The sequence below is a fragment of the Castor canadensis genome, chromosome 5 (assembly GCF_047511655.1).
Source record: "Castor canadensis chromosome 5, mCasCan1.hap1v2, whole genome shotgun sequence".
In the NCBI taxonomy this organism is placed as follows: domain Eukaryota; kingdom Metazoa; phylum Chordata; class Mammalia; order Rodentia; family Castoridae; genus Castor; species Castor canadensis.
The window spans coordinates 168518287-168530593 of record NC_133390.1 but is presented as its reverse complement, the minus strand read 5'-3'; the positions used below and the strand labels follow the sequence as shown (position 1 = coordinate 168530593).

The 12307-nt window shown below is 53.7% G+C and overlaps 1 long non-coding RNA gene across 1 annotated transcript; it reads left to right on the top strand.

The window, feature by feature from the left end:
* Positions 1 to 362: 362 nt before the first annotated feature.
* Positions 363 to 12305, top strand: LOC141423416 (uncharacterized). The gene is made up of 3 exons (XR_012448283.1): positions 363 to 2343; positions 5394 to 5434; positions 12079 to 12305. It is a non-coding gene; the product is annotated as an uncharacterized lncRNA (long non-coding RNA).
* Positions 12306 to 12307: the final 2 nt, after the last annotated feature.

Sequence of the window (12307 nt, the reverse complement as noted above, 5' to 3'; positions counted from 1 at the left end):
ATAGTGTCAGCAACGTTACAGAGTCAGATGCTCCAGAGGCAAGGGGATGTGCCTTATATTCCCAGTAAGCCCCCTGTTATGTCACCAGCATGAGCCCTGGGAACCATGTTTGACCTCAATCCAGAGAAGGCAGGGGTTTGCCCAAGGTTATCCAGCATGGTGAGATCAAAGCCAACCTCCCCAGCTTGGAGAACTTTCTTCCGAATCACAAAGGGACAGATTTCTTAATGTCATCTGCTCGTGTTGCAATAAAAATTAACTACCCAGAATACATGCCTCATCAGTGTAGCTCCAGAGGCGTGACCAAGGGGGCTGGGGGTGGAACGTGTCACACATGCTCCAGGGGTATCGGCTCCCTAGTGACTTCTAGGATGTCTCCTCTGTCTCAGCCCAGTTGAGACCTCATGCTAGCTCCCCACCCCACAAACACACACAGGTGCTCCACGAGACCTTGAGTGACAGCTAAGGCTGGGGCTCCACCCCCGTCTGGCCAGACTCTAACCCTGCCCTCCTCAGCCCTGCTTCCTGCAATGGCTACAGGGCCACTCAGATCACCTCCACTTTCTCTCCAGTACAGAGAGCTCGGTCTCACCATTGGATCACAGGGGGAGGTAAGGTGTCTCCCTTCTGTGTGAGGGGCAAGGAACCCTGCTGTGTCACATATCCTGTCTGTCTCCAGGGGAGCATTCTCTGGCTGGAGGCACATATTCCAGGAGGGAGCGAGGGAGGGAGATCCCCAGAGGGAGCATCCAGGATCCTGGTGAGATGGAGTCACTGGAACCAACTGTGTGTGTGATGCAAGTGTGTGGTTAGCTCCTAAAGATAGCAGACAGAATTTGAGACAGACAGCCAAGGAGGGTGGGACAGAGGGAGAAGATAGAAGGGAAGGAAGAGACCAGCCACAAGGAAGAGCAGGAAAAAAGTTGGAAGAAGAGGAAAAGGGGCAGATGGATGGAATGGGTTGATGACCTGTGACATATTCATGTTGTGGAGTACGAGACAGCAGTGAAGAGGAACTCATTCCAGAGCAAATACGAGTCTCATAAACAATGTGGAGAAAAAGAGGCAAGTGGCAAAAGCATGTATACAGTAGGAGTCCATTTACATAAAGGTCAAAAACAAGCAAAACAACAACACAAAACACTAAGATGTATAGGAGTGCCCAGTGAGGTGGGACCAATAAAGAAAGTCAGGACAGGGACCCAGTGTGTGAAGTCAGAAAGGGCACGATGAGGCTTCTGAGGGCAGTTTTCAGCATTTTGACCGAAGGGTGGATGCGTTGGTTTGTTCTGAATATTGGTTACACTGTGCATTTTTGATCTGTGCAGTTTTCAGTATCAAGGCTGAATTTCACAATTTTAACTGATTACGAAAAGTCCAGGAGGAGGCAGAGGGGAGGAGAGCCAGGCTCTCCCCTGCCAGAGGCGGCAGGGCCTCCTGGGGCTCTGCTCAGCTGGCACCATGACAGGCCCAGCCCCCCATCCGGCCGGGTTTGTAAAATGGAATAAATATTGACACGGCCAGGATGGTATTCAATTTGTCCTGATCACTGGGCTGCGGTGAGTTCTGACAGGGCGCGGTGTAAAACAGCAGCCCGGGATGTAATTTCTACTGTCAACATGATGTACAGCCGCTCTGCCTGCGGCACCGGCACACGGGCAGGGCGGGGGCGGGGTGGGCACCTGGGATGGAGGGCAGGTGAGCGGTGGCCGGCTAAGGAGTGTGTGTGAGCGTGTGTGTCTAACTCACACGGGAGGTCAGATCTGGAGTAAGGACTCAGGCCTAGGGCAAGTCACGCTAAGGGATTGTCAGAGGAAGACACGATTCGTGCTCAGAGCCAAATGCAGTCCTGTCCTTCCCAGCAGCCTCTGGGCCTATCTTCATTCCCCTTCTCCAGTCACAGCCTATTTGAATTCTAGGTCAGCTACTAACTAGCTGTGTGACCTTGGGCGAGTCACCCAACCTCTCTGAGCCACTATCCCTTCTTCTGTAATAGAAATTTTAAAGAGAGCTGTGGTGCAGATTCAATCATGTTGCCGTAAAGTGTCCCTCATGGAACTTGGTGTCACCGCTTATTATTAGCTAATTGGATGGTGAGGTGTCTGGCACATAGTAAACCTCCACGAATGTTCTCAAGAATCATAATCAGTTTTGTGTGTGCCACCTGCGTGCTTTCCTTCCTTCTCTGTCCTGTCGATCTGCCAAGGCTGTTCCCTAAAGGAGCAGAGCCTGGGACGAATCCCTCTGGGTGTCATTGCCACAGCATCCTTACTGGAGCGAGATGAGCTGGAGAAGGGGACGACAATCACTTACTTTATGGTGTCATTATGAAGAATAAACAAGGTAATGCACATAAGGCTAGAACAGTGCCTGGCTCTTAGTTGGTGATCGATAAATGTCAGCAAACACAAAAATAAAATCGGGAAGTCATTTGTGATGCCTCACCCTCCCTCGCCCCCTACGTTCCATCCATCACCAAGTCTGCTCCATTTTGCTCCCTAGATATTTCAAAGCTGTCACCTTTTCTCCATCCCACAAGGGCCTCCCTGGTCTGAGCCACCACCACTGTCTCCCCCGCCCCTGCCACTGCCTCCTCACCAGTTCTTGCGTCCAGCATTGTGCAGCCAGACCTTGTTCTTCAAGCGTCCAGCACCACGACCTCTAGAATCCCACACTTGGCCACATCTCCTCTGCTAAAAAACGCTTCCCTGCTTCCCCTTTGCCCAAATCCAACCTCTCCAGTGCCTCCTAGGCGATTTCCCCAGACCCCCTTGCCCAGGCTCTGGCTCTGACCTTCCAGCTCTTGACATTTCTCACATGTGCCTGAGTGTATCCCTTTCCAAGGAACTGTCCCCTGACTGCCCCTGCCAATCCCCAGTGGGGCTGTGTCCCCAGAACTTGACCCAGTTGGTAATTGTATATTTGTGTGTGAGACTGTTGGATTGGTGAGGGACATATCCATCTGCACGCACACATGTGTACACACACACACATACACAATGCACGGCCATGGGTACACTGACCATGCCTGACCCACTCACTCCTTAGCCTCCAGCACAAGCCCAGCTTGCAGTAGGTGCTTAATAAATATTTGATGAATCAATAAATGGAACAGGCAGAAGGAAATGATAGCATAGAAGGGCAGGCTGGGAAGGAGGCGTGGCAGCAACCAGGCAGCCCTGCAGGGGTTGAGTGCTTCAGTCCATGGGCCCTGAGGCCCTCACATGTGCCCAGTGCCGGCTCTGAGCCCCACCCAGAGTCACCTGCAGCCAGCAGGCCAGTGCTGACACCCAGACAAGGGAGAGCCAGGTGTGGAGCCCTGGACTCAGATGAATGTGGGGTCCCTGTGCTGGGGCAGAAGACAGAGAGAGTACATGATAGAGAGGGCAGTTGGGCTGGCCCTGAAAGCTGGGTCAGGGTTGGATGTGAGGTAACAGGAGACCATACAGCATTCCTGATGGAGGGGACAGCAGGAGCAAAGGCCCAGAGGTAGGAAAGTCAGAAAGAGTCAGCTGTGTGTTTGCTTTCTGCGGCTGTGACAAAACACATGAGAAAAATCAACTGAAAGGAGGAAGTACTTATTTTTAGCCCATGGTTTCAAAGGTCTCAGTCCATGATCAGCTGGCGTCATCTGGTTTTAGGGCCATGGTAGGATAGTGTTGGGGAGCAAAGCTGCTCACAGCTCACAGGGTGGGGGTGGAGAGAAAGGGATCAGAGACAAAATACCCCCTGAAGTTTCCACACTCCCCACTTATTCTATCAAATCACGAATCCCTCACAGGGTTTATGCACCGATGAGGTCAGAGCCCTCAGGATCCAATCCCCTCCCAAGGGCTCCACCTTTGAGCCCTGCACCATTAGGAACAAAGTCTGCAACACGTGGGCTTCGAGGGACGTGTCAGATCCAGACTGTAACAGTTAGGTCCATGTGCCCAGGGAGAAGGCCCAGGAAATGAAGCAGAAACAGTAATGTAGATCAAGCCAGCCCTGAGTAGCCACGCATGTGGTGGCTAAAGGTCTGTGCTTTGGAGCTGACAGATCAGAGTTCAAATCCAGACTCCGAAGCAAATCAGTGGTGTGACCTTGGGCAAGTCACAGAACCCGCTTGTGCCTCAGTTTCCTCAGCACAAATAACACGACCCACATCAAAAGACCGTGTGTGGAGTCGCTGAGCGCCCAAGCCCTCCAATACCCTAAAATGTGATGAACAGCTTCTGCCTGAGTCTGGAGAAAGGACCGGGAATGCTATGAACAGAACCATCCAGCTCGGCTGGGCTTCCTGACGGCGCGGCTGGCACAAGCTTGGCACAGACCAGGAGTGCCTGGGCACCCCGAGTCAGCCTTTGCAGATCAGATGTGGTGCCTGTGTACGGGCGTGGCAGACCCCAGCTCCGATCCTCCCCCTCCCGTCTCTCACCTTCCTACCAAGCCCGGAAACTCCGGCAGCCCTGATCCCCACACACAAACACTAACACACCAGAGATGCACACGCCTAGCCACACATGTGCATCCTGCTCTGTCAGCCGCACAGAGCTGACCTCACCCAGGAACTCACTCTGCACCTACTGAGTGCCTACTGTGTGCAGGGAGCGGTCTCAGAGGCTGGGATACCATGTCTGCACTTGCACATGCATGTCACCTCTGCATGCCTGTGTGCTCAGGCACACGTGTGCTCTGTGTGTCGCAGGGCACCGAGATGCTGATTGGCTGGCTCCTTGTTCACGGCTCCACTGCACCTTCCACCTGGGGGCGGGGGCGCTGAGAGGGCAGCGGCGACCTGGCAGCCCTCCATATACCTCGGCATTTCTTCTGCCTTACATCGAGGTCAATTCTGGCCCGGAGGGAGAGCACTAAGCTGGTAGAAATAAATCCCCCACTCCCCCGAGAGTAGACATCAGCCAAGCATAGAGCGCTCTGGGCCCAGGATCCAGTGGGCACGGTACCCTTGGGATTCAGACGGGGCAGATAGGAGCCAGGCTGCCAGGCACAGCTCCCCCTGGCAGCCCTGGGAGCCAGGCAGGCATGGAGAGAGGACACATGCCATCTGGGCATGCCAGGTGGAAGGAGGGAGTGAACGAATGAATGGGCAAATGAATGAACTACCTCCTCCTGGGTCCTCTCCTCCAGAGGAGCAGGCAGCTGCCTGACCCTGGGCCATCTCCACCCTCCCAGGCACTCACACACCGCACCGCAGGCCCAGCTAGCAGTCATTTAATAAACATACGTGTGAATAAAGAAACGACAATGTCTCTGAACCCCTTTACCTGCCCAGGATCTTAGTACACAGTAGGGGCCCAGGAGTACCTGACAAGTGACCAGAAACAATGGTGACATTTGCCATGCATCGTGTCACTCATTCCTTACACTGGCCCTTACACTACCCTGTTTTTCAGATGGGAAAACTGAGACTCAGAGAAATGGAGCAATGACCAAGGTACAGTGAAATAACAAAGCTGGAACTTAGACCCTAGTCTGACTTTGTGCCACCTGGCTTCAGAACCCCTAAGTGTTCAAATGTGCCCCAGAGACCAGGGCTGGGAGAAGTCAGCAGCCTTGGGGAGGAGGCAGGTTAGCAGCCCTGGGCTGCACCGTGCCAACTCTGCTTTATCCTGCTTGGAGGTCACTGTGCCCAGCCCTTCTTGGTCTTGGCAGAATGAGAGTCTGGAGAACCAATGTGGGGCCGGTAAGAGAAGCCCTTCCTCTGTCCCCGGGGAGACAGCCAGATGACAAAGTAGAGCCAGGAGCCACCAAGCTGGCATCTTAGCCTCAGCAGGGACAGTGCCAGGCATTGAGAAATCCAGACAGGATGTGCTGGCCACCTACCCCAGACTGCAGAAGGACAGACATGGCAGTGATACTCTGAGCGTAGGCAGAGCCACAGGAAGCCAGCAGAGGCGGGAACACCTCCGAGAGTCTCATTGCCTGAGCAGACCCTGAAGTCTGTCTCTCCTGAGTCCCTCCCAGGCCCCAGCTCTGTGCTTGGCTCTAGAAGGACTAGGCATATTTTTTGTCATTCAGAAGCTTACCATGACAGCTGGCACCAAATTGCCGAGGTAGACTTGGCTAGAGAGATCTGAGGGAGTTCAGACTATGGAAGAAGTAGGGTCTGGAACTAGATTCAAAACCCAGGGCATGTTAGTTCAGTGGTTCATTAATAATATCATTATTGATGGAACACACATTATTCCATCTTTCCTTAATAGGTCTCTTTGGCCTCTTGGAATTGTTCCCTTAATTATCCCAGAATGGCTGCTGTTGCTCCAGCCATTTCCTATTCCCACATGCAGAAAAAAAAAAAGTCTCTCCTTGAGGCATCTCTTTTTTAAGAGTAAAAATATTTTCCAAGAAGCTTCCCAGAAGACAGCCCTTTGTATTTCGTTGATCAGAAGTCTGTCACGTGATACTTTCAAAACCAATTACTGGTGGGGAAAGGGGAAACAGCTCTTGCTGGTTTAGTCACTGTTAGAGACTGAGCACATGGCCTGGCTAAGGGTGGATATTGAAATGAAACTGAAACAAGAAAGAAGGGTGGGAACCCAGCTAGACCACACTGTTCCCATCCGTGTCCTAAGGACGTCTCTGTTCATGTTCTCTCTTCCCCTAATTTCCTACCTCATCTCCCTCCCATGCCCCTCCTCCTCCCCCCCTCATTACCCAGCTAGACCTGAGTTCCTTATACTTTCCATTTTCCATGCTTTATTGTTAGGGCTTCTTTTTTGGGGGAGGTGAGCAGTACTGGTGTTTGAACTCAGGACCTTGTGCTTGCTAAGCAGGCACTCTACCACTTGAGTCACTCTCTCAGACTCTTATGCATCAGCTATTTTTGAGATAGGGTCTCAAATTTGTGCCCGGAACCAGCCTGGGGATCCTCCTAGCTACGCTTCCTACGCAGCTGAGGTGCTCAGCTTTTTAATGGGTTGACATGGGGTCTTGTGAACTATTTGCCCAGGCTGATCTTGAACAACAAGCCTCCTGATCTCAGCCTCCTCAGTAGCTGGGATTACTGTATAAGCCACTGAATCCAGCCCTAGTTGAGATTGGTTTTTTTTTTTGTTCATTTGTGTCTGTGTGTTGTCTTTGTGTGTGTGTGTGTGTGTGTGCATGTGTGTTTTAAACATTGGTCTTTCCTACTCATCTATGGTAATGTGCATTTAATCTACAGTGCTTGGCTCACAGTAGGCATTTAATATGTGTTACTGGATAGATAAATGAGGAAGGGGCATACATAAGGTGCTCTGTAAATGGTGGGTGAATGTTCCCAGCCCTAGGTGGGATACTCCCTGAGGGAGGGAGATGTAGCCTATGTTTTCATCCTTCCAGGGATATCTGACCCCTTTCTGGCTCATTAGGGAATGTTCCAGAGGGTTTGCAGAATGAATATTTCTACCACAGGGATCACATCTGGCCCACTCCCAGGGCTGGTAGCTGGGACCTCTGTGTGGTATGGTTGTAGGGCACATGGAAGCGCTTTAGCACCTCTCCCAAGAGCTGCTGGCCAGATCCCCTGGAGCCTGCACAGCCCATCCCCCCCTGTCTCTGGACCTGCCCATGTTCCCACAACCAGAGGGCCAGTCCCTGGCCTAGCAGGGCTCTTGAGTCCTGCTTAGGCAGCCACTGTGGTTGGCCCATGCCTGGGAGGGGAAGTAGGCTGATGAACCTCCCCAAATCCCAAGAGAGGCTGTCATCCCACACATGCCACCTTCTCTCCTCCCAGCGCCCCTCGAACCTGCACCAGTCAAGCTTGTGCACCCCAAGAACCTCCACCAGTGATCTCCATATCGCTAGCTCCAGGGGTCAATTCAAAGCCACCTAGTGGGATGGTGATCGTATAACTTATACCAACTGGAACCATGGGGGGAGGCGGGATTGATGGCCATACCCTGGGGCCAAGCTGGACAGATGGCCGCCCCCTAACAGCAGGGCCACTTCTCACAGCACTCTCTTTGGCACTCTCCCTGGCTTTAGGAGGCACTGGTGTCAGCTGCCCGCTTTCCTCCTCTCCTTTGCTCCCCTCTTCTTCCTCCTTTTCCTCAGCACCCCAATCAGCCCCCCTCCTGTCCACCTGCGCCCACCTCTCCCGACTTCACCCAGTCTCCCCTTAACTCCCGTGCAAATCCCATGATGGAATCTGCACCAGGACCTCACCCTCATGCTGGGCCACAGGCACAGGAGCTGCTGGAGGCCGGGGAACAAATGTGGGGCGGGTAGGAGAAGCCACTGATGTCCAACTCGCGTCCACATGCACGTTGTTCAAACGTGGCTGGCAGGCAGCGCCTGAGCCCTGATATCCATGTGTGCGCCTCCCACAGCCACCTTCAGTCCAGGGAAGGAGACCCCAGTTCTGCTGCTGAGGCTGAAGGTGGGCTCACGTGCAGTTCCGCTGTGCCTCTTGCCCCATTTCTGACCCACCCATCCATCCTGTGACCTGCCTCTCTGCATAGCACCAACACCGCTCCCACCTGGTCCAAGCCACCAGGACTAGTTGTCCTCATTACTGAAATATCCCCACCCTCCGGGCTCTACTATGCCTTCTTTAAATCAATAGTCAGGCAGAGTGAGCTTTGGAAATGTAAATTAGCTCACTCCTCTGCTCAAACCCTCCTGAGGGTCCCATCTCACTCAAGGCTCAGCGCCTCTCTCCATGCCTCTGCGATGATCAGCAACACTGGGCTCCTTGATGTTCCTGCTGCATATCAAACACGTGCTGGCCTCAGGGCCTTAGCACTTGCTGTTCCCATAGACTGTAATGCTCCTTGTGTACAACTCTTTATGTACCTTAGATCTCTGTTCAAATGTCATCTGAATGACAAGGCCTTTCCTGTATAAATGATCATTTGATAGAAAGATCATAATGATAGGAAGAAAGGAAGAAAAGGAAAATCTCACCTCCCCTTTCCCCTGTCTTGTTTTCTCCATAGCACTTACCACCATCTGACATTGTCTTTAATTGTTTTTCTATTGCCATAAGAGTGTGCCCAAGACTGGGTAATTTATAAAGAAAAGAGTTTTATTTGGGGTCGTGGTTCTGGAGGCCGAAAACTCCAAGGACATAGTGGTGGCATCTTATCTGGAGAGGGTGTCATAGCATGGCAGAAGGTGAAAGAAAGGGCAAGAAGAACATGCAAGAGACAAAACCACACGGGGCTGCCTCACTTCATGACAACTGCGCTCACCATCCCAATCCAGACCCTAGAGGGCTACGGTTAATTCCTCCAGACATCCCAATCGCGTCTTAAAGGCCCCCTCCCAGCACGGCCCACCATGGCAGTCAACTTTGAACAGGAGTTTCAGAAGGGAAAAAGCACACTCAGATGATAACAGAGGTAATTTGCTTACCGCCTGCGTCCCCTCCCTGCCGGGACAAGGTCTCCACCTGTCTGTGTTCACTGTGCCTAGAAGGAGGCGGAGAGGGAGGAACCTGTGTGCGTGGGCAACACTGACATATGTGATTGCAGACATGCTTGGTGCACGTCCACAGACCCCCAAATTGGACAGATGAACTAGAGCAGGTGAGGCAAGGAGTGGACAGGGCAAAGCCAGTGTTAATTGTGCCCGGCCAGGGCTCAATTCTTAATCCCATCTGGGATTAAACGGCTCTGTGCAGAAGGTTGTGACCTGTGGCCCCAGAGAAGGCCACCAACATGCCCTGCATCTCACAGAGAGTCCCAGGAGAGTTGGCTGCAGCCCCAGGACTCCACAACAGCACCCCCGCTCACAGACAGACTGAATATCAGGACAGGGTCCTATGGTTGACACCCCCTAGAAAAAGCATCTAGAATAGGCAAAGGAGGGAGGGAGGAGGCCAAGAGTGTACAGCAGCCCTGGCAGGCTATGCAGAGTGGTGAGGAGCTGGCTGTCAGCCAGGGAACCTGGCCAAGAGCCAGAGGGAGGACCTGGCAGTGGAGGTAAAAGGCCCAGATAGGGGAGGGAGAGGTAAGGGATGGGGGCCTGCACCCCACCCCTCAGACAAGAGTGTTCAAGGGGCATCCTCGCCTGCCAAGTGCACCCCAGCAGTGGGCTGCATCCACCCACAGGGGCACCAGTTCCCATTCTCCAAAGTGCCCCATGCCAAGGGAAGTCCAAGTTCTGGTTTCAAGCTGTCCTCCAGCACTGGTATCCTATGCAGTTTTGCACACAGCTCTTGGACTCTACTTTGCCCCTCTCTGAAGTCAGGGTGTGACAGCAGGCCTTTGCCCTGGGCAGCCTTCCACTAAGTGTGCATCTTCCCCAGCACCCCAAATTCCACACATCCAAATCCTCCTGTGCGTTAACTTCAAGCGCACCTTGGCGTATTCTAGCCCCCCGGCCTTTGCATGTGCTGTTCCTCTGTATAAAACACTCTTGAGCCTGTCTCTTCTTCATGCTTCCAGATTCAGCCAAACGTCACCTCCTCCATGAAGCTCCCCCCCCCGCCCCCCATCATGTCCTATCCATAATCACACCCTCCATCCCCCTGTCTTTCTCTTCCCCTTCTTAATGGCCTTATTGTTCTTCTTAATGCTTATCACCCCCTGAAATTGCATGGGGGTTCTCCTTTATCATCCAACTCCCCACCCGAAGGTCAAGGGCCTGGACTCTGTTTATTGCTGTGTCCCCAGTGCTCAGCACTGGTATCAGGGAGGGATGGTAAATATTTGTGGAAAGGATAAATGAATAACCAGAAAGCACATGTCTTTCTCCTAATAACAGGTTGGATCTTGCTGTTTTCCACAGAGAAATGATTTTAGAAGTATGTTGAATGAGCGAATGAATGAATGAAGTATATTTCTGTCTCCCTGATTGCAGTAGGCAAGACACAAATGTTTGACTCCCAGTGTGTAACGGGGCGGGGGTTGTGAACAAAGAAATAAAAGAAAAGGAGGGAGAGAGGAGGCAGAGCAACAGCCAGGTACCTGCCAACATTGGGGGAATCTCCCCTTGGCCCCCTCCCTAGCCTCCTTATGAGTCCCCCCTTCAGTACCTTTCCCTGCCCGACTTCCCTACAAGGTTTTTCGGTCCTGGAACTGGCTGCCAAGCCAGGGGAACAGTTCCTGAGGTGAGGCACACAGGGACATCATAAGCTCCAGGAAATGAAGATTGGGAGCACACCTCTCCTCACCCAAAACTCCAGCCTCATTATGCCAGCCTGGGCCATCACGCGGGGAGTCAGAGCCCAATCCCCAGAGGCAGCAGGGCTCAGGGATGCAGAGCAGGGCGCCATGCTGGGGCAATGGGCCCTCCTGATACCGATTAGGTCAGGGTGAGGCCTAGAGGGACGGAGGGGACTGTACGTCCAACGCCCCTCCCCTCTGTCCTTCCCTATGGACGGTCAGTGTTTTCCAGGGCCATGCTCAAGAGACAGCCTTCGGGCTCGCCAGAACCTCCACCTTCCACAGGTGCCTGTAAACACACAGACACACAGACAGACACACACACACACACACACACACACACACACGTCAACAACCTGGTCCCACACCTCCTGGTCTCACCAGGAGAGAAGGTTTTCAGGGGACAGGGGATGTAGAGACACCAAAGCCATGCTTGGGGGGGTGGGATCCTGCCCAAGTCACACAGGGCACTCATGGGACTCCAGTGTGCTCTCTGAACCAGAAGGGTGGAGGTGCTAGGCACCACAGGGCCTCCCCAGTCCCTAATGGGATGGAGTGACCTTGTTTGCTGCTATTGAGGGGTGGGCTGGGAGCTTTACTGGGCTTCTGTCGGCCTGGGCAGGGGACTCCTGAGGGTTGGGCTGGGCCAGAGACATTGTCAGCCAGGGACTGAGGTGGCATCTCCTGAGTCCCTGCTCTGGGGGGGTGGGGGGTCTGGGGTCTGGAGAGGGACCAGTGAGCAGGAGCTAGAGAAAGGGGTGCAAGGGTGGGTGAGGGTGCCCTGAGGGCTGAAGGAAAGATGAAGGGTGGGTGTGGGGGCAGGGCAGCCTACACACTGTGGGCCCCAAGAGTCACTAGGCCTCTGTCTCACAATGGGGGTCACATGGCAGGTGTTTGATCAGCTCCCAGAGGACCCAAGGCAGACCAGCCTGCCTTCCGGGACTCAAACCCCCTCCACCTGTTTCTCGGTCTCTCATTTCTCCTGCAGGTTCGGGATGAGCCAGGCCGACTCTTAGCCCTCCTGCAAGGACTCGCCTGGCCTCCATTCCGCATCCTCTGCGCGGAGACCATGTCGCTCAGCGCGCTCGGGAGCTGCAGGGACACTGCCTGGTGACCCCGCTAGGGGGGGCGCGGCCAGGGGGGCGCGGGCGGGGACGCGGCTGTCCATGCCCGGCTGCGGCCGCGCCCCCTCCCCGGCTGCGCGGTGCTGGGGGCCG